The 22,458-nt window shown below is 49.7% G+C and overlaps 1 protein-coding gene across 3 annotated transcripts in view; it reads left to right on the forward strand.

Annotated features, from left to right (window-relative positions):
• Positions 1-22,458, forward strand: part of SLC12A6 (solute carrier family 12 member 6) — a 3,180,404-nt gene that overhangs the window by 1,673,003 nt on the left and 1,484,943 nt on the right. The gene's annotated exons all lie outside the window — the stretch shown is intronic.

Raw genomic sequence — 22,458 nt, forward strand, 5'->3', positions numbered from 1 at the left:
TTTAGGCTAACCACCTCATGCATTTGCTACCCCTAACGCTAGAACCCGGATAATGTTACAGCTGTATTAGAGGATATCTCATTTTAGAAGGGTTGGCTACCATGACAGTAACGCCATGTGTCGGCCATGGCACCTCCATTGATAAAACTCTTCCACCAGGGGTTTGATGTCTACCGGACAATTATCCTAATTAGTGGGGTACCAGCAAAGGGCCATTTTATGATTATTTTCCTTCAATTGACTGCTCTAAAACCACCTACCAGACATCTGCCAACTCTTTACATGATTCCTTAGGTATCTCTGTGCCAAAATAATAATAATTTAGCATTTATATAGTGCTACGAACGCCCAGGTATCTGAGCGCTGCTTATTATTACCCACGGTGTGTGGTGCTCATTTATCAACCTCGGAAGTGTGAAAGTCTGAGTTTGGCCTTGCCGAGATTGGAACCTGCGTCTGCAGGCTCTACACAGATGTCAAAGTGAGCGCTCTATTCGCTGTGCTATCGGACCGGATAATACCACTTTTACTTTATTGCATAATGGGCGGGGTTCTTTATCAAAATCTTCATCTAATGTGCAATAAAGAGGAGATATGGGGTGGGAGGATAGCTTGGGGGCAATGCCTTTGTGCTGGAATCAAGACAATGCATAGCAGCACAAGTTTGAATCCTGGATCTCGCACTTAGAAACTGGTCTCTGGCAAGGTGAAGCCACCAGCGTTGTGCTGCAACCTCTGGAGTTAGTATGTGGGGGATCCCCCAGAGCCACTCAATCTATCCCAGCTGTGCATATTTGTCATATGGAGAAGATGGCGTGCAACACTTCAAATCTAGGCATCTTGGGTAGGGGAAGTATGCCCTTTCCGACCTTTATTTACATATACGTATACTCAGTAACGCAGAACTATTGGGTCTGAAGCATGGAACATGGAAATAGAGCAAAACGAGCTTTAACAATCGAGTGGACATCATGGAGGATATACAACAAATGGAAATGCAAGAGTAAAGACTGGAAAATTAACACCATTTAGTAATGGGTCAAACTTTCAATCTCTGAAATTGTGGTTTGGTGGGCTTCTGGGTCATAAGCAGGTGAATTAGTTATAAACATATCACAGACCAGGCTAGGTGTTTGGCAGCGTCTCTGGTGTCTCCAGGTACTGATTTAGCTCTAAATTTAACCCTTTCCTTAGAGTTATTGCTCCCACCCTCCTCTTCCTCCTGACCTGCTTTGTTGTGGGTAAGACTTCTCCATATTTAGCAGTCCAGTTTAGGTTCCTTCCTATCCTGCTTTTTGCCAGTATCCCCCCGACCCCCCTCACCCCTTCTTTCTCCCAGCACAGGCTCTTATTGCTGTTCCCTGCACTATTACTCCTTCATTGCTGCCAGCCTGGTACTTGTCGGTCAACACATGAGCTGGGCTGTTTCTCTGCAGTGTTCAAACTCGATGCATGCTCAATTTGCAATCACTAATCTATCCAGGTTTTCCACTTCAGCTGAAGGTATTGTTTCTGGCTTTTGTTCCTGCTACACAATTCACTGAATTCAGGTGCTTGGAGGACCTACTAGGTTAAGGGGCCCCATACTCCTGGCTCTTTACAATGGTATATTATTTCAGTATGGCCTTAAAAAGCTGCAGATGTGATTTAATGTTTGCTTTTCTTCAAAGAGTGTTCTTCTCTGGAGTACTCGTGCAACAACATCCTGTGTGCATTCCACTGTTTTGTCCCCCTCAGTTGATCAGTCAAATACCCAGAGGCATCTATATTTCTGGTGGGTGACCTGAACAGGGAAAGGAGTTTGCCATCTAAAATATAACAGAAGATCTAGATACTTGACATTAACTCCCCTCAAACATCTCCCAGGTGAATCATCTGTAATAAACGAGAGTATGCCCTGTGCCCACAAGCTTTGCAATCCTATTCTCTTATGGCTCCCATTCCCCTCATAGGGTGGATGTTTGTGGAACTGCAAAAGCTGCTCCCGAAGTATGCATTTGCAGGGTAGTGCAGCATTTTCTCCTGTGCTGACTGGTGAAGTAGATTGAAATCCACTTACTATAAACGCAAACCCATGTTGGCTGCCCTGTGGTGACCCAGCCCACACCACAGAGCTCCAAAACAGAAATGCCACTTTGTCCCAACTTCAAAATGGCAGTCCACCCTTTTTTTAGTCTTTGGCAGCCTCTGACACAGAGCTCCTTATTAGTGTGAATTACCAGGCCGGGGAGTCTGGGGGGGGGGGGGTATAATAAAATGGCTACAACCTAAACCATTGAGTGGAACTGGCCAAACAACTGGTATGGAGCATATAAAAATGGGGGCTATCCGATCACATGTAGGTTGTCTAGTGACTGGAGAATGACCTATCAGCAGTGGATAATAAAGTCAATCAAAGGCCCTTTAAAAGTGCTTAGGGCTCATCAGTAAGGGTCACAGACCCATTGCAAGACTGGTGAGGAGGAGAGTATGAACTGAAGAGCAAAAGTGAGGAGATGGTGACACTGACCAAGAGAGCTGCTCTGCTGAGGCCCTCTCTCAGCTATGCATGTAGCAGCAGGATGGTCTGATTAAGGATTGGAAGTGCATTAATGCGAAGCTTGACAACTGCACTAGGAGGAGCAGAACATTTGATCCTGAGAGCAGTAGTGGACTGAGTAGGGTGACAGCTGGTGGATGACGATATCACATCCAGACAAAAAACCCTATGCAAGGAAGAAGAAATTATTACTGGTAGGAGTGGAGTGTGTTAAATGTATTGATACTGCCGCAGGAGGGTGACCCACAGTTTGAGTTTACGAATATCCCAGCCCGACAAAGACCTTAAGCAAAAGGGGAGCAATACTTGCTGGTGGTAGTTTCAACAAAGAAACAAGATGTGCATAATATCTGAGACTCTAATGTACCTTAGGGGACTGTGAGAAACCTGAGGGTATTCTCACTCCTACACACCCTGGCTCCTCTTCTCGGGATGCCAGGGAAAGCCCATCGCTTTTGGATTCTAACCTTGGGGGTGCAGAAGCGAGAGAGGATCACCTGGCTGGAGGGTCCTCTGAGAGTGGGAGCGCGGTACCCACAGGTGAGACATGGTATCCCCCTTGCCCTATTCATGACCAACCTGACCTTTCCGGGTTACTATAAAACTGTTCCCCTCGTTTCCCTCATATGACACTTGAAAGTTCTGGGACGCAGAAGAGGAGACTAGGAGGAATGAACACTACACTATCATTTTAACACTCTGACACTGGGACGAGGAAGATGCCTGCCGAGTGTGGTGAGAGTCAGGCATGTCCCTTTTATTGTGGTCGGGTAGACCTAAATAAGGACACTGTAGGGAGGAAAAACAGGGAGGCCTGCAGGGAGAGGACCAGCAGCTGTGGTGGGACCTGTGGAGGAGGCAGGATGCCGGCCAGCAGCGCTAGGAGGGAGCCTCCGCAGGATGAGAGAACAGCAGCCGGTACTGCAGAATTATGAGGAAGCAGGACGCTGTCTGCGTCCATCCAGAGGCGGCAGAGCAGTCAGCCTATGCAAGGCAAGTCCCAGTAGGGATTAGGACTTGCAGAAGCTGGATCATCGACCGCCGTAGAAAACTGATGCAGCAGGGACACTTGGCAACTGGTGCATTCCTGGGCAGGCTGCGAGAGAGGTAACATTTACCAAACTGAATGCATAATACTTACAGAATGAAATGGAAACCTGAAATTAAACTTAATGAAAATATATTGAATACTGAACTGAGTAGAAAATTTAACTTAAACATATCAAGTCCTTATTGAATACTGAACCGAAGGAAATCTTGAAATCAAGCATTATGAATATCCAGTGAATATCGAACTGAGTGAAACTTTGCAATTAAGCTCATTATAATGTTAAATGAACTAAAACTTCAATGGGCGAAAGCACGAAACTGCCAAGGCTGAAATGCCCATCGGAAAGTTGTCTATATAAAGGAGTGCAAGTGCAAGAGACTGCTCTAGAAAGGTAGGACAGGAATAAAACCACGACAAAGCAAACTTTTAAAAATAAATGCAGTGCAAAAAGGCCCAAGACTGGCAAGAGGTGTGTGTGACACAAAATGGCAGAGCCAAGAGGCGGACCAGGAGAAACCAGAAAAGTGTGAACCTGCATGTAAAACCAAGAGGCCAACAAGAAGCAGCTAGGGCTGAAGGGCCTAGGGATCCTGGTTGCGGGACCTGTGATGGTTGCACTGTGTGGACTGACAACTGTGCCTAGACCAGTGAGCCCTGAACTATAAAAATTACGGACATTGTGAAATCAACCAACGAGATATACTACAAGTTGACTGGTGAAGCAATCCAGAAAGCTGTTGAACCTTTTTTTGAAAGACTGAAACTAATACCAGTGATTGAGTTGAAGTCTTAGGGAAGGGAGTCTCGAGACTTAAGGCATTGCAAGTATTGTCTTGTGAACGGAGCCTCAAGACATTTTGTGTTTAAACTGTGTTGTTCAGAACTTGGGGAAGGGAACCCCGAGGATTGTTTGGAACTATATTGCCTCGAGCTTGAGAGGGGTAATCCTAAGACTTTTGTGGAACTTTCTTATACTTGGGAAGGGTAGCGGGAAGAAGCGCAGAACTTTGAGTCAAACACTATTTCTGTTATTATTGACATCCCTACACATTGTTTAGCTTTAGTTGTGATGGCAAGGATAGGTTTTGGACACAGACTTAAGTTGAACTCTTTAACTCCAACTTTCCTTAGTTTTTTTTTTTAAACCGATTTATTTTAAAACAAGGCAGTACAGGTTACAAGTAACATTGCATGGCGACTTTGCATGTCATTAATAGTTCCTTCAAGTCCGTACTCTCTCCCCCTCTCCCCCCCTCTTTCACTTTCCCAACCTCGGACCCCATTCCCCCTCCTCATAGCCACATCACAGCATGCCGCTCCCGCCTCTTAAGTGGCCTCCTGATCTCTCAGAGCCCATCGGGTGTTGATCGGTTTGAATGTCAAGGCGTAGAATCGTTGGTCATAGTCCAGTACTGGGGCCCAGATGTTCTGAAAGCGGTGCAGGACCCCTGCTCTCGCCGCGGTGACCTTTTCTGCGATCAGGATGTCCCAAAGTGTACCCCACCAATGAGCCATGCAGGGACTGTCCGGGGACTTCCAAAACGAAACGGGCCAGCACAGTTTTGCCTGATAAGAGGCATTGCGTTAGTAGTTTTGCTTTATTTCCGGAGCGGGGGTAGATCCCAGTGGTCGGGACCCCCAGTTGGATGGTTTCAGGATCCAGCGGGAGGGCGGTCCCGGTAATCTGTCCGATGGTCTACCGGCACCTAACTCAGAATTGCTGAATCTTGGGGCAGGTCCACCACATGTGAAAGAATGAGCCAGGCTGGGCGCAGCCCCTCCAGCAGGAGGGGTCCTCTCATGGGTTCATAGGGTGTAATCTGAGCGGGGGGGTAGTACCATCGCAGCATGAGCTTGTATGCACATTCCTTGTTGGTGACACAAGAAGATGAGGTGTGGGTGCGTGTCCAGATGTCCACCCAAGTTTGATCGTCAATCCAGTGACCCAAGTCCGCCTCCCATTGGGCCATGCATCGAGTCTTTGCCGCTAGGAAGTCCCCCAGGAAACGTCTATATAGGGTCGAGGTTCTGCCTCTGGCTGGGAGGTCCTTAAGTGTTAGCTCAAGGGACGTCAGAGGGCGAGTGGCTGCCTGGAGGGTCTGGGGGTGGGAGCACAAGTGGCGCAGCTGGCAGTAGGTGAATCTGTCTCCCTCCTGGAGTTGAAACACCTCTTTGCATTGTTCGAAGGTGCGGGGTTTGTTCCCAAAGTATAGCTGTTCCAGGGTTTCGAGGCCCCCATCTATCCAATTTTGGAAGTTAGGGGGATGAGCCCCCGGCGAGAAGTTCGGGTTATGAAAGATTGGTGAGAGAGGACTTTGGCCTCTCGGGATTCCCTTCCTTTTCAGGGCCCAGTCCCAGGAGCTTAGAGTGTGTTTGGTCGTCCACAAAATGTTCCTCCAGCGCTCTCTGAGGGGGGGGCTGGATATGTGGGAGGAATCGCAGGGAGAGCGGGAGTTGAGCTTGTTTCAATTCCACCCATCTGGGGCGGGCTGTGCTTATCTGCCAGGCGTGAATGTGTGCTAGCTGCGTTGCTGCACTATATGGCTGGAGATCGGGGACCCCCAGGCCCCCGAGCCTGGCGTTACCAACCAGGGTCTTGTGGGGGATCCTGGCCTTCTTGCCTCTCCATATAAACTTTAACATGTTCCTTTGTAGATCCTGAAGGGCTGGTGTTGGGATGGCCACTGCGAGGGAGGAGCAGGCGTATAGAAATCCCAGGAGCAAGTTCATTTTGGTGGCCGTATTCCGTCCCATTAGTGAGATTTCTTGCATGGTCCAGCGCTTCAGGTCCCCTTCTAGTTCTCGAAATAGTCTGGGAAAGTTTGCCTGATAGGTGTCTTTCGGGTTTGCCGAGATGTGAACTCCCAGATAGGGGATGGACCGTTCCCACCACCTGATTGGGCGCAACCTGGTTAGAGTGTCCCTTTCCTCTCGCCGGAGGCTGACGCCCAAGGCCACTGATTTGGAGAAGTTGACAGTGAAGCCGGTGACCTTCCCGAAATTCTTTATTTCTGCCAAGGCATGCCTCGCTGAGGTGCTAGCCTCTGAGAGCGTCAGCAGTACATCGTCGGCGTACAGTGCAATTTTGTGTTGAGATGGGCCCAACTGCGGGTCCTTTGTGAGTTCGTTCTGCCTGATCCTCTGGGCGGAGGGTTCCATTGTGAGGGCGAAGCGGAGACAGCGGACAGCCCTGTCTTGTCCCGCAAGACATGGGGATCAGGGATGAAAAGGCACCATTGATGCTCAGGATGGTTTTGGGCGCTTTGTAGTTGGCCAGAACTATGGACCGGAACGCTGGGCCAAAACCAAAAGCTTCCAGGGTGCACTCCATGAATGACCAGTTTACCCTGTCGAGAGCTTTGGTGGCGTCTAGGGCCATCAGGGCGAGGCTTTGGGAGTTTCGGTGGGTAATGTCTATCAGGTTCAGGGTTCTCCGGATATTATCTCCCGCGGTTCTATGCAAGATGAAGCCCGTCTGGATTATGTCTGGAAGTATGTGTGACAGCCGGTTAGCCAGGATCTTAGAGTAGAGGTTGGCGTCTATGTTCAGTAGGGCAATAGGTCTGTATGAGGCTGGGTCTCTTGGGTCCTTCCCTGGCTTAGGAAGGAGGACAGTTGTGGACTCTGGCATTGAGGGGGGTCACTGAGCCCGTCCCCTTGAATGAGTTGAAAAGTGTCACCATGTGGGGGATCAGTTGGGGTTTGAATATTTTATAGAATCTCGAGGAGAACCCATCTGGCCCCGGAGCCCGCGATTTAAGGGCTTTGATATCCTCATTGACCTCTTTGTCTGTTATTGGAGCCTCCAGCTTCTCTCTCACGGAATCGGGGAGGCGTGGGACGGCGGCCCTCCGCAGGTATTCCTTTTGTTTGGATCGGTCTCGTGGGGGTGCCATCATGACATGGGTTAGGTGGTCCACTGCTAGTTGTTGTTTCATTGTCTCAGAATAGTGAATCACCCCTTGTGGGTCTCGGAGCCCTGCAATGGTATCGGTGCATCTCTTTTTGGCCAGCTTGGCTACCAGTAGCTTGGTAGCCTTGTTGTTCTTGGAATAATAAAATTGTTTGGTCTTGGCCAGCAATTGCGCAGTATGCTCCGCGTAGTGGGCCTCCAGCTTCTTTCTGGCTGAGCGGAGGGCTCGTTGAGATCTGGGGGACCACCCGTTCTTCTTTTGGGCTTCTTCTGCTGTTTGCAGTTCTTCTTCCAGGGCTTGCCGGATTCGCCTCCGGTCCCGGTGGAATGCCACCCCTTGGGCTATCAGGGCTCCCCTAACCACTGCTTTCATGGCATCCCAGTTGTTGGCAGGGGAGGTGTCTCTGACCGGCTTCTCCTCGAAGAAGTTCCTAATGGTGGTTGCAATTTTTCCCTAGTTAGCATGTCATTGAGGATCGGGTCATAGAGCGACCCTCTACGTGGGGTGTTAGCTTTGGGGTCCTGGATGCGAAGTTCCATTATTATAGGAGCATGATCTGATAGGATCCTTGGGCCGATGGATACCTCGTAGGTGAAAGCGAGGATTTGGGGCGAAGATAGGAGGAGGTCAATTCTAGAGAAGGTTCGATGAACATGGGAGAAAAAGGAATAATCTTTCTCGGTGGGGTGGAGCACCCACCATGAGTCCACTACATCTAGAGTCCTGATAAGGCGCAGGAGGCTGAGGGCCTGCGTGAAATCACCCGGGGTGGGAGGGGTGAGATTTATCTTTAGTGGGGTCTGGTACTCCATTGAAGTCTCCTCCTATTATTGTTTGGCCTTCCATGAAGCCCGAGAGGGAGGAACCCAGCGAGTCATAAAAGGTTGCCTGCCCCGAATTGGGGGCGTATACTGATGTAAAGGTCCCCCAGCAGAAGGCATTTGACAGCCACGAAGCAGCCCTCTCGGCAGGTTATAGAGTCCAATATCTGGGGATTTAGGTCTTTCCTAAACAGGATCGTCGTGCCCCCCTTCTTAGAGTCTCCCGAGGCAAAGAACTGGCGTGGGTAGATACAGGATCGAAGGCGACCAAAGTCCGCTGGAAGGAGGTGAGTTTCTTGGAGCAACGCCACCCCGGCTTCCTCGTCCTGTAGTTTCTGTAAGATTGACTTGCGTTTGGGGGAGGAGGGGGGGGCGTTAAGCCCGTTAACGTTCAATGAAAGGCATTTCAGCGTCTGATGCTCTTGGGTCAGGGCCTCAGTTACCTCCTGCTCCGGGGAGGGGGTGGGGGGAGACGGTAGATCGCCAATTAGTTGCCATCATAGGGGTGATTTGGAGGCGTGCTGTCCTGCTCTTGGGGTTTTAACACAGGCCCCCAACGGGAGGCCAACTTTTTAACTGGTGGGGTGGGCAACTTTGTGAGTGCAGCCCAACCCCTGGCCAACAGGGCCAATTGAGACATTAGGAATAACATGCGTTTCCAAGGACTTTAAGATGGAACGAACCTTGGAATGGGCACAAACTGTGGGCGAAGCCCGCCGTAATGAGTGACCGTAAATTTGTGCAGGGCCGGAACTGATACTTCGGGTTAGCAAAGGGGGGGTTGGGCGCCTAGGCAGGTAGTGCAGTAACGGGTCTTTTAGCATAATGCAAGGCTTGATTACCTCCTCCTGTTATTTCTGGATGCTCTCGACCATGAGGACCGCCTAGGTTGCGGGGCAGGGGCCGACTCAGGGCTCCCTGTTGCCTCCGGGCTCTGCGAGGCTGCCCTTTTGGGGGAGGATGGGTGCATGATCTTGGAGGCATCTTTCAAGTGACTGACTCTCCGGAGAGAGCCATTAAATGAAAATTGGAGTGCCGTAGGGAAAAGCCATCTGTACCGGACTTGTCGTTCCTGAAGGAAGAGGGCCAGGGGTCGGACCGCCCTTCTTCTTTGAAGAGTCAGAAGTGAAAGGTCTTGATAGATCTATATAGGCAAGCCCTGGAAGGAGAGATCATCACTAGAGCGGCTGATAGCGGAGATGGCTTATTTCGTGCAGAAGTAGTGGACTCTAGTGATGACATCTGGGGGGAGGTCCGAGTCCACCCCCAGGCACGGGCGCAGTCTGTGGGTACGATCCAGCAGTAATTGGGATTTGTCCAAGTGCGGGAGGAGGGCCTGGAAGAAGTCTCCTATATATTTGGGCAGATTTTTGTCTGGGACTGAGGATGGGACTCCCCGGATCCGATGATTGTTGCGGCGGCCTCTGTTCTTCAAGTCCTCCTGCTTGAATTTGAGGATTTCACATTTGTCTTGGAGCGCTTTTACTGCCTGTTGGATGTCCCCCAGTCTGGTTGCCTGGTCCTGGGAGCGGTCCTTAACCCCACCTAGCCTTTGCTCCACCTCGGTTACCCTGTGGTCAGTTTGCTCCAATTTGGTGGTAAGTTCCGACATGCAGGACCGAAACTCGGCTTTAATTTCTGCCATAAAAGCCAGTAGGTTGCCCCTGGTGGCTAGGGTATCACCCCCCTCCTGGGAAGGCTTTGGGGTGGGCTTGGCAAGGTCTGGTTTTTTCCCCTTGTCTGGAGCGGTAAGCATGGTGGCAATGTCTTCGTTTTTGGATGTTTTCGTTTGCTTGGACAAAGTGCTGGGTCATGGGGTGGAGGAGATATTGGAGAGGCTGGCTTTGCGTCCAGCCACCAAGGTGCCGGTTATGGCTCGGGGTGCTGGTTCCGAGGTCAGCCGATGTGAAGCATCACAGTGTGGAGGATCAGGTTAGACAGTTCTGAGGGATTTGGGTGAAGGAAAAGTCCCCTCTGTCTGGTGGGGGGAGGAGGTAAGATACTCTGCCGCAGGGAGGCGAGAAGACTATTAGGTCCCCACTGGAATTTAGTTGGTGGAAGGAGCGGGAGTGGAGTAGTGGGCCGGGGCACCCCAGGAAGTGGGTAGCTGGAGTGTGCCTCGTCTGAGGATTCTGTGGGGTTAGAGCCTCACCCTAAAAGGGGATGGAAGGGGCTGAAGCAGGGCGACCAATTATGGGGTACAGACCTTCTGTACCCGGGACCAAGAGCACTACCACCGGGCCGGGGCACCAGGTGGGTGGCGTCGCTGCCTGGCGGGTCCGCTTACCTCCAGTGAGTGGTGACAGAGGTTCCAGGGCTTGGGGCTGCAGGGTGGGTGGGCAGTAGAGCTGGAAACCGAAGATTGTGGACCCCCAGCGTTGGCAGAGTGGGGTCTATTGTGCGCACAGTATCCCAACTTTATCTCAGCTTCTGGAGGAGAGGGAGAAGAGGAGGCTCCGCCTCCCAGGCCAGAGGAGAGGCACAGAGTGTAGACATGGGCCGGGGTGCCCGGGGTCTGGGTCAGATGTGGACTCTCCCCCAGGCATTGATTAGGCACAGAGAGAAGGCCGGAGCAAGTTCCAGGGGCCGCCGGGGGGGGGGGATTGTCTCTCTGTGTCACAGTGGAGCGCGCACTGCAAACTCCTCCGGCGGGGGCCCAGGAAGGGTATGAAGAGGGCCCCCAACCCCACCCTCATCCCCCAGCAGACCCTACCTGATGGGGCACTGATTGTGCTGTTGTTCTCGCCTCCCTGCCAGAGCTGAAAAGTGCTGCACCCCGCGGGGGCCGCAGGGGTGCCAGGAACTTCGTTGTGCGGGCCGCTTGCTTTGGGCTGGTTGCGGGAGGAGGATCCGGGGGACCACCCGATCGGCGCCTCACAATAGAGCGAAGATCCAAGGTGAGCCGCGCGGATGCCATCTTGGATCCTCCGACGCCGATACGAGCCCGGTGGTTCTGGGTGGATAACTTCGTTCAGCATGAGCGTTGCGCTCCCTTCTTCAGCCCAAAGGTGCCCCAGGCATTCTGACGCCCTGGGGGTTAATTGGGCTCCTGATGGGCTACATGGAACCGCATCGATTTCGTTATTGCAGCGGGCTTTACATGGCTGGTCTCAAGGGAGCAGCCACATCGACGGTGCTCCAAGCCACGCCCCCAACTTTCCTTTGTTTTATTCAGATAGTAAAATCTCACCTTAGCATGGGCAAGTTAGGCCATCTAAATACATGCCAATCCTCCCAATTTAGGCGGGACGGTCACGATTTTTCATTTTAAACTATTGTTACTTTTTCGTTTCTCCCTCCTAAAATAATGGTAACCCCAATGCAATCCAATGGGAGAATTTTGTTCTGCCGATTTCTGAGAGACAATCACCCTCCAAAGTGATGCAGAATGTTGCCATCTATGCTTCTACCATCCTGATATTTGAGTTAATAAAGCATGTTATTCTGAACTTTAGGTCTGTGTTCTGTACCTTGCTCCATGATGCCTTCACAGTACCCTGACAAGATAAGTATTATTTTATGCCATCCCTGGGCCTATCCCTATAGTAGTTAATGTCAAGCGCTCTGTTATAGAGTATGTTTCCCTACATGTGTCTGTGTCCTAAACTATATGGGCTGGGCAGAACCCTCATATAAATGTCACAAGGGAGTCTATAAATCAGGTCTGCGACGAATTACCATAGGGGAGGTTTAAAGCCTGAACTTTGATGTTTATCAATAAAATGATGCAGTTCATTCTGTTTCTGAAAGGGAGTCCTTCTAAACAGACCACCCTTTCATAATGTTCCATAGTGCACCCGTATAACTGTGTTGTGACTGTCTTCTGATGCCCCCTGTGCCTCCCTTGCAGTTGCAGCAGGGCAGGTTCAAAGGATACGTGCATTCCAGAACAGCTGTTGGAAAATAAAGCGCCACTAGGCAGAGGTTGCTTTTTTATCATCTGCACCTCTGGTTCAAAACATAATACTGTACCCCTGCTATCTGGCAGATCATTAAACTGTACATGTAAACCATGTCTCATGACATCGTGGCTACTTAGGTTACACAATTATAAAGCACATTTTGATGGTCTATTATTGTTAGCTTGGTAAGGCAACTCATTCATGACAGGGCTGCGTGTCTTTTAGCTGTCTGGCCTAGATGTACCTACAACATTCATGGGGTACCTGACCCAGGAAACGTCTCCTTTTGATTCCATTTTGAAGGTTAAACCCCCTTCCTCCAGTGCATAAGAATTCGTTTCAGTAGGTCCCTTGGGAACCAGAGCTTTAAAGACAATCTGGCATGACCAGCTTGCATCAGGTTTCAGATTACTGGAGTCCTTTTGAAGTAGGCAGACAGAGGAAGGGGTGAAGTTAGAGTAGCTCATAGGAGAGAGTGAAGAATCCTGCGCATCCCTCACTGAAACCCTGCCTGAAGTCGCCTCCCAGGAGGGCAGGCACTTCCTTATCCCAAGCCTGGGGGTGGTGTAGTGATGGAGGATCACCTGGCTGGAAACAGGGCCCAGGGTAGTGAGGTGATTCCGTGGGAGGAGACGTTGTATTTTTCCTTTTATTGGGGATATTCTTACCACTATGCCAGAAGAGGTTATGGCTTATTGTCATTTTAATATCTCTCAACCTCTGGATAAACCTTAGGTGCTAACACCTAAGGTTATAACATCTAAACCTATTGAATCAAAAGAAAGACTCCTTTTTATTCCTGACATGAAATGCCCTCCTCAATATCGGGACACACTACAAGGGATGTTGAAAGTGTTGACTTCTCTACCACATCTTCCTCTAATCGACTTAAAGCGTATAGCCCTGCTGTTAAAAATATTTACATTTAGCCTTAAAAGTATATCAGAAGTAGAAAAACCTAACTGAGAAAGTGGACTACATATCCCAAAATCCCATAGAGACTCAGACGAAACAGAGGGTTGAAGAGGCATGTAGAGGACAGGCAATCAGGCTGAACAGCCTTTACCAGGGGCAGGCCGTTAGTAATAATGACCACAACTGAAATCAATTGCCCCACCTAAGAGGCATAAAAGGCTGCAGCAGGAGGGGGGAAGAAGGAAGGAGCTGGAAGACTAGTTGGAGCAGGAGCTGGAAGGCTGGCAGTAGTAGTAGCAGGAGAAGAGCACAAGGCTCGCAGGTTCATGAAAAAGTGTGATCACTTAAGGCACGAAGGGACGTGGTGACAGCAGCTTTCACCTGCAAGCTCTGAGAGGGTCCTGTGTTCACAAACCCTGCATTGCCGTGGCTGCACTGAGAGAAACATGCTCAAGACTGAAGGTCTTCCCAGGTGCGTCTAGTAGCTGTAATTGCAGAGCAGTGACCATGCTGACGCATCCGGCCCATAACGATAAGCAAGCCGATGGGCAGAGGATTGCAGGAGACTCCCAGTTGGCATGGCCAGACAAGACACCCGTGCTGCAGAGTGGTGTGGGTTTCACGTGTGCCTTAAGCTGTAGAAGAAGCAGCAGCTGAAGTGGGGAAGTTGAAGCAGCCTGAAACTGCATTGTCCCTGGAGCCTGTGAGTGAAGCTTTGCATTCAGGTTCACTCTTAAAGTCTTACCGGTAACTGTTACCAGCTCTAAATTGACTTGCGTAGAAGAAGCAGCAAGTAAAAGTGGTTTGTTGTTGTGAAAGTGGTTTTGTACAATAGAAATGTATCATTCTGAAGCTTGATTCTTCTACCCTACCCCCCCTCCCCACCCCTTCAGCCTACTTCTGCAGGAGTCTGTCCTGATACATTCTGGTTTCACCATCACCGTCTTGCGGCCAATGCTGGATTTTACTTTTATGGACTTCATTGATTCATGATGCATCACCCTTACTCAACTGGCATGCTGGACTTCCATTGCATCTCGTATTCATGGTGGCCCTGAATCATGCTGTTGCCATCTTCATTTTGTATCCTGGCTTGCATCATTATGTGTTACTACTGACTTCTGCAATTGTATTTGCTCTCCACTCTTGCTTCTCCACTCTTTTTGACTACTTACTCTCTGTTCTCTCCTCCTCTCCCTTTTCTTATCTCCTCCCCTTACTTTCTTCTATGCACTTACTCTATCAGAATTGTCCCTGGACCTAGTATGATAGCAACCTTGTCTGTCTCCTCCACCCCTCCCCTTACTTGTGCCCCCCAGCACTATCTGAAATGTCGTCAGGCCTAGTACGATAGTTGCTTCTTTTGTTCCTCCCCTCCCTTTCTGTACCCCTCTCCCTCACCTTTTGTTTTTCTCCGGCTCTACCAGAAATGTTGTCAGGCCTAGGACGGTAGTCGCCTGTCTGTTTCCATTTCCTTCCCACTCTCCCCCTCCCTTCCTTATCTGTGTCTTAGCTATCTGAAATGTCGTCAGGCCGAGTACGATAATTAATTTCACATCCTTACTGTTCATGGCCTGTAAGAATGTCATTGTATTTTCCATTGTTCCCTCTCTTGCCTTGAAGCGCTTTGAAACACATTGTGTATAGGCGCTATGTGAATAAACTATCGTATCATTCACACTTCTAGTAAAAGCTATAGTGCTCGCGTGTGAAGAAAAGTGTTTAATTCTCCATTGTTAAGCTTTTAAATATCAGAGTGGTCGCGTGTCTCCAACAAAAAAGGGGAACCGTTTTTGAAAGCCTCCGAAAACTTAGAAGCCGACTTTTACAAGTGTTACAAGATCTTAGGACATCAAAGGAAGGTCGTGTGTGACCTATTATAATTCCCGACCGGAGTAGAAAGTGTTTGTGTTAAGCAGTGAAATATGAAAACGCAGTGAGAACGATTAGCCCTCTCTAAATCCGATTTGTTATGGTGAGTGCACCACCTTTTCACCTTATCACTACACCAATTGTAGATAAGTATCACATGCTGTCTCCAACCTTTTCAAGATAAAACACATTTTATTCATATTCTCATACATCAACATACAAACAATTAAGATCACTCATGGGTCCTTTTCTACAGACACATTTACATGAAACAAATCTTTATAGAAATATTTGACAATTTTTTTTCTTCAAAAAGTGGGGTTAGTGACACAATTCTTTTGCAGACCTAAATTAGTTTTCTAAGAATTGCACAATAGAAACATGAGAGCAGAGTTTAATAAATTTGGATTCTGCTATGTCATTCTGTTCTCATAGGGTCACACATCTTTATTTCGAGGAGTCCTTTAGTGTAATCTCCATTTGTCTGAGGCTACGTATTTGAAGCCAGTGGGATTGTCTATGTATGTTTCAGCCTTCAAATGGTAAATGAGACGCTATACCTAACGTCTTTTCTCAGAGTGTTATGGCCGTCTTCAGAACATACATTTCGAGGGGATTCTGTCCTCTGACGTATTCCACATCTATGACTGTAATGACCACAGCTGTGGTGCTTCGGAAATTTTTTCGGCGTAGGCGTCCTGCGTCTGTGACATCAATACGCTGTCCCTCGAGGGCCTGCGTCCAGAGTCGACGTCGCCGGATGTTATATATAGGACGCACAGCGTCTGTAGCCTCAGTTCTGTTTTTTCCGCGAACGTCTTCGCTTCAGAATCTCGGCGCGCTCGATTCTTCTACTTTGATTGCGATGGCTTCATCTTCTTCGGTGTCCGGTCAAAGGATCGACACCAAAAGGATTGAATGCAGTAGGGTTGAGTCAGTAGGACCGAAAACAAAAAGGTTGATTTTTCTTTTTTAAAAGTATATGTTTTTGGGGTTTCCGTACAGGAAAAAAAAAAGTGGTTTTTACACCAAAAATGGGGGTTTGCCCCCCCAACTCCCCTGCCCAAAAACATTAAAGAAAATCAACCTTTTTTGTTTTCGGCCCCTTTGATTCGACCCTATTCTATTTCGCAGTGGAGTAACTTTGCTGAAAATGTTGGGGGGGACATGACATCTGAAGAAAAGGTGCCCCAGCCAAATGAATGGAGATAAAATGGTGTGCCATGAAAGTTGGGGGACACACACACCCCTGTCCCCCCCTAAAATTATGCCCATGCTATTCCGATCCTTTTGATTCGATGCTTTGATGTACAAGCTGTCATGATGCCTACCCCCGGGCTTCAGGACCAAGCCCATCAGCTCCGGAAGCAGGCATCCAGATATTTATTAAAACCCCAACAGACCTGGCTGGGGGCTGTTTGGGTTCAGTCCTGGCGCCTTAGGCGCCAGGCTCATAGACTTTACTTACCTGATGCAGACCATGCTGCAAGTGAGTCCAAGCCAACGTGAGGCCTGGATGGGACTATTTTATTACAGGGACTATTTTTTACTTGGGCATGGTTCTGGGGAACTTCTTACATGGAACTACTTTGGAGGCTATTTAAACCACGCCCGAACAGCAACAACCGCTTTGCGTTATTCTGCATCCAGCAGCGTAACGCTCACCGTGCCTGCAGTCAGCATCCAGTCTTCTGCCACGCCCGCCTCGAATCTGGAGCTCCTAAAACAAAGAGGAAAGAAAAGGACAAGGTTAGAAAACGAACTATTTTCAAATTCCTCACCTGATTCCGGATCCATCTCGCCTCCGGACCTGGAAAGAACATCATTTCAGTACGCGTCGCATCTCCAGCTGCAGCGCCGCGCCATACTCACCAGTCCTCGCAGCATCTTTCGATTCGGCACTGCCTCCATTTCTTTGCCGAACTCCGGCACCTGGGGGACAAAAGAAAACAACAATGTGAGCCGAGAAAACCAACAAATATAACTCATATCACCATAGACTTACCTGATTTACCACCGGAGGCATTATTCTATAACTCTCCACATCTTCATGCGCCGCACCTGCAAAGAGAGAGAAAAGCAACACGTTAAACACGTGCAACATTTACCGGACAGCGTCGGGTAATACAGACTCTTACCTGAGCGCCACCAGCTACCACGAGAGCATCTTCTCACGAACTCAGCTGCAAGACCAGGAAGGAAGGGGGGAACAAGAGTGAACATCGGACATATTGAACTCTATGAACTTGATACTTACTGGTCCTCGCCAGGAACCTCAGAGTCAATACTCTCAGGAACTCTCCCACGCCTTCAAACCAGTGAAGTAACTGGCATGAACGCGCCCCTGTAATCCATGCAGTATGGAGAGCTCATCTTTCAGGAGTATAAGGTGAGATTGCTGAGAAGGCACTTCGGAGGTGATTAGTGGGAGTACTGTGGGGGGTGCCATCACTTGAATCCACAGGTGGCTAAATACATCTCTCCACTTGCAGGAGAATACTTCTACGGGTCAAGCAGACAAGATTAGAAGGGCCAGTCCAGTCAGTCATCTCTGCACTACGCATCACGTTGGTGGAGACCGCAGCTGTCCGGGTCTGACCGACGCCCCTGTGGGAGCCAGGTGAGCGTAACACAACCATCTTCTTCTACCCCGAAGTTGGGCTTTAAAAAGTGTCGGGACTGCGGTTCCAAAATGTTCATCACAGACCCGCACGACGTCTGCCTCTGGATCCTCGGCGAAAGCCACACCACCGACGACTGCGATGACTGCCCTCCCTGACATTGAAGGCCTTGCGGGAGTGGAAGAAGAAATTAACGGTAGGTAGGGTTTTTAAAACCCGTAAATCGAAATCTGATGGGTTTTCGACCGACGACTCGAGGGGCAACTCTCCGTGTCGGCGTAAGTCCAGAGGGTCTCGGAGTGGTTCCCGCCATTCCTCTGCCTCTTCTAGGCATTCTAGGAAGCGCCGTCACCATTCGCCTTCCCCGTCCTCGTCAGATGACTCCGCCAGAAGGCGGGTGACTTATCCCACCAAGTATTTGTCGCCGGCCGAATGGGACGCTTTCTGCCAGCAGATGATGGCGATTTTTGAATCGCAAGGCACCGTCCGTCCGCGCCTTCGAGAGAAGCCGGCAAGGAACGAGCTAGAGCCACCACTCGCACGCCTTCGGGCTCAGGTGGTCGGCGCGATCATCGGGAGCCTTTGAGGTCCCGATCGGACAAGGTTGATCACCATACCTGTGCCAGGTCCAGGTCCCGGTCCTCGACACCGTCGGAGCCTGTGAGGCCTTCCAAGAAGGCATCGAGGCCGTCAAAGGACACTCTCGGGGCTCTGGCCTCGAAAGCAGTTGTCGAAGTCATCGGCGCCTCGGTCGACGTTGATGCCGATTCAATCAGCGCCCTCGACGCCTTTTGAGGAGTATTTGCCGGAGGTGCCCCTGAGGGCTGTGGAAACTCAGAGGAAGGCTCTCTGTGTCCGTGAGGCCTTTTTTTGAGCCCTTCTCTGCTCCCCCATCCAGATTAGATTTATTCCAACCGTTGGATTATATTTCAGAGGTGGAAGAAGGGTCTGATGAGGAGAGGGTTGTGCCTCCTGAGGTTCCTGATTGGAAGACCTCCGTCAGTCCTTACATGACACCTGTGGTCTTGACACCTCTCCGGAGGTTGAGTTTGGCAGGCCTGAGCCTGGTATGCATGCCGAATCCTCGTATAGGCGTCTCATGTCGAGGGTGACTGAGTACTTGGGGTGGTCTGCTCCATCTGTTGTTTTTCTTCAGGATGATCTGACGGATATCCTGGACCGAGGTCCACCCACTGACCCGGTGTTGCCATTTCATATGGCTTTGCAATGAAGGCTGGCGGCAGTGGCTTGGACTGCTCCGGGGAGTCTCCCGGCAGTGAATAAGTCGCTTCCGAAAAAATACTGTCCAGCCAGTGGTGACCCCTGCTACTTGTCAACGCACCCTACTCTGGAGAGTTTGGTGGTGCAGGCGGCTACGGCCCCAGCGAAGCAGGCTGCCTACCCCACCATCCCTCCTGATAGCGACGACAAGCGCTTTGATGGTTGGGCAAAGAAGGTATTGTCTTCTGGGGGTATGGCTTTAAAGGCAGCCAACTCTGTTTGTGCCTTGGCAAGATTCACTCACACTCTGTGAAATTGTGCATCTTTGGCAGCTGAGCATATTCCCAAAGGGGAAGAACGTGATGGTTTTCTAGCCCTCTTGCAAGACAGCAAGGATGCCATGTGTGAATCTGTTCAGTCGAGTCTGGACATGGCAGACTGTCAGCCGGTCCATGGCTGCGAGCACCGTGATATGCAGGTTTGCGTGGTTGCGTAAGTCAGGGTTTGATCCTGATGTGCAATCCCGGTGTTAGGGAGAATTCTCTTTAAAGGCTAATTTCCCAAACCTAGTGAGTCCCCCAACAGCTTTGCTGAATTTATGGGGTTTATTTTTTCTCCTGCTAAGAGTGAGACTTTTTTTCCTCCCACTCTTAGACATGATTTGAGGTGTTCCTTTGACTTTTTGTTTTATGGGCTTTGGGGTCATTTACCCCATAGGGCTTCATGTGTTTTTGGTATGTGGGTTACACAGTACCCTCCGTGCAGTAACCCAGGGTGTCGTAACGACCCCCAAACATAGACTCCATACCCTGGCACTGACTACTGTCTCCCAGGGCATGTAAAGTCACCATTGGCTTTACTAGTCTTAAATTGTGAACAGAACCAGTACAAACCATCATATTGTGGACGTATTGGTTGGGGCAATTCGATTGCCCCGGCGTCTGTTGTTCGAGGGGGCACTATCCAGTCCTCCCCGATCGAGTTTTGGCTGGTGGCAGTGGATACTACTTTTTCTATTCGACCGCAAATATATTCCTATGGGATTTTCCCATTGTTTGAGGCTACCACTTTTTAATATAGCCTCGAACATACCGCCTGTTTATTAAATTAATATAAATTCACTGGTTGGTATTTTTTGCCGAAACTCTGTTCCAAAATGGCGTTTGTGTTCACTTCTGTGACTCCAACCCAAGTCGAGCCCTTTGTTCCACTTTTTGGCGGGCTTCTCCACAGAAGCCTCCAAAAGTGGTGCCACTCTGTCTGGGTACCACAGGGGTGTGGGAGGGGGTTTAGGCACCCTAGACTGAGTTGCCTTGGCAACACAACTCGCACTCTCGTGTGATTGTCCCAGTGGTGAGCCGCCCGGCTCACCACTTAGCATGTTTGAGTGACAGCTAGGACTGATGAATGGGGGTTTTCTGCATAAAAGCAGGGCTTTGTGGACTGGAACTTCAGAAGTCGCCACAGGACCTAAAGAATCCAAGGAGGGAGAAGCCGAGCCGACCTGCAACGACGACACCACCGGTGGAGCTCTGCTGAACCGTCTCACCACTTTTCCCGACGACAGAGATCTCCAGTCCGGAGAGTCTTCTTCCTTTGACTGGTGGGGATAACCAGTTTGCCCGTCTTTTCACCTTCCTGGACCATCCCGTGGCCGCCTTGCCTGTGCCAAGCACCCCTGCAACCCGGAATACCACGGTTTACCACTACCGCGAAGAAAAGGGTAGTACCTTGTAAACGGAAAACTCTGCAACTGTTTTCTTCCTTGGCAGTGCAACGACCTTCATCTTTCCTCCACTTCGAGACCTCCTCTTCCTCTGGACAAAACACCGACTTGCACCCGCTGCCAAGAACAACTGCCCCCGCTGGAGCGTTCTTCCCATTTCAGGTACTGTGTCCCGCCTGGCTTCCCTTGCGACAGATCGTTCGGGGTGACAGTCAATCCTCGACTTTCTAACCTGGGTTAGCCTGGGGCCTGTTAACTAACTTTTCCTGACTTGATCTCAATCTTTTGTGAACTATCTACAAAGACTCTTTGGGCATAACCCCACTGTGTGATCCTGGACACATTTTGCTTGCTCTCTCTAAGAGTGGGCCTGGCATTTGAACTTCCTTGCTCTCCAATAGACCTTGCCTAACCTGCCTCACCGTTGTTCTTTGAAAAGTATTGAAATTATGTGCTTTCATAACTCTGCCTTTTCCCTCCCTTTTTCTATAAGTTATTAGAGTGCCATTTTAGGTTAAGGCTCACCTCTGTCTGAAAATAAGTGGTGTTTCTCACTAAGACTTGTCTAATAATAAGTAATTAGGGTTGTATATATATAATTGTGACTGTGTGTTCAATTTACTTACCTCTTTTTTCTAGTGTAATTTACAAGTGTGTCTTTAAATAAATAATTATATACTTTTACACCAAAGCTCTGGTCAGTGTTTGCTTGTGCTACTGTATCTCTGTACCTATTGTGTATACTCTATAATACTGCCTAACTCATCTTGAGAGAAGTCTGACTGCTCAGCCACAGCTACCAGGTAAATCTGGGTGGTACAGACTGCTACCAATTGGGTTTACTGCCAACCACCTGTAGTCCTAAATCTTTTGCAGTGGTCCCTAAGGGAACTGCACAGGTTTCTCCCTAACACCCGGCTTCTCAACATGCCCTTTGATGGTGTACATCTTTTTGGCAGCAAGGCTGACGAGAGCCTTGAGAGGTTGCAGACTTCCAAAGCTGCAGCAAAGTCTTTGAGCGCTGCAGTACGTCAACCTCTGCCTTTTCGTCCTAGGGGACAGCAATGGAGGGGAGGTTCCTTTCGGTACTACTCTTCATTTGGTAGATCGAGCGGAGCTGCCAGTCAAAGGGGCCCCCGTAGGAGTACCAGAGGTGGAAAGCAAGGTACTTGAGGTGCCAAAGCCGCTCGGGCAGTTGCCTCTTTGCCCTTAGGCACTGCCGCAGCCGCGTCAGCTCAGTCATGAGGCCATGTCCCATGGTTCGCCGGTTGGGGGCAGACTTGTGCAGCATCTTGGAGAATGGCGAGCCATTACTTCAGATGTGTGGGTTCTGGAGATCATAACCCACGGCTACTGTCTGCCCTTCCGGCAGAGGCCTCACGACAATCCACCGGGGAAGCTCTCTTTGAAGGGTCCGGATCCGCTCCTTGCGCAGGAAATCATATCCCTGCTGGAGAAAGGCGCGATAGAACTGGTGCATGTAGCGGAGAGGAACAAGGGATGGTATTCCAATTATTTTTTTATCCCGAAAAAAGACGGGGGATTGAGACCCATCATGGAATTGCGTTGGCTGAACAAGCTCCTTGGGAAGGACAAGTTCAAGATGGTAACTTTCTCAAGTCCTCCAGGCCCTTCAACTGCAGGATTGGTTGGTGTCTCTAGACCTCAAGGATGCTTACTTTCCTGTGCCGATTCATCCAAAGCACAGGAAGTACCTGAGCTTCATGGTTGGAGACTTGCGTTTTCAGTTTCGGGTCCTGCCGTTCGGATTGACCTCTGCCCCGAGGGTCTTCACCAAGCTAATGGTAGCAGTGTATCTCAGGAAAGGGGGGATTCACGTCTACCCTTACCTGGACGATTGGTTGATCAGGGCGCA

The sequence above is a fragment of the Ambystoma mexicanum genome, chromosome 13 (assembly GCF_040938575.1).
Source record: "Ambystoma mexicanum isolate Mex_15411 chromosome 13, UKY_AmexF1_1, whole genome shotgun sequence".
Taxonomy (NCBI): Eukaryota; Metazoa; Chordata; class Amphibia; order Caudata; family Ambystomatidae; genus Ambystoma; species Ambystoma mexicanum.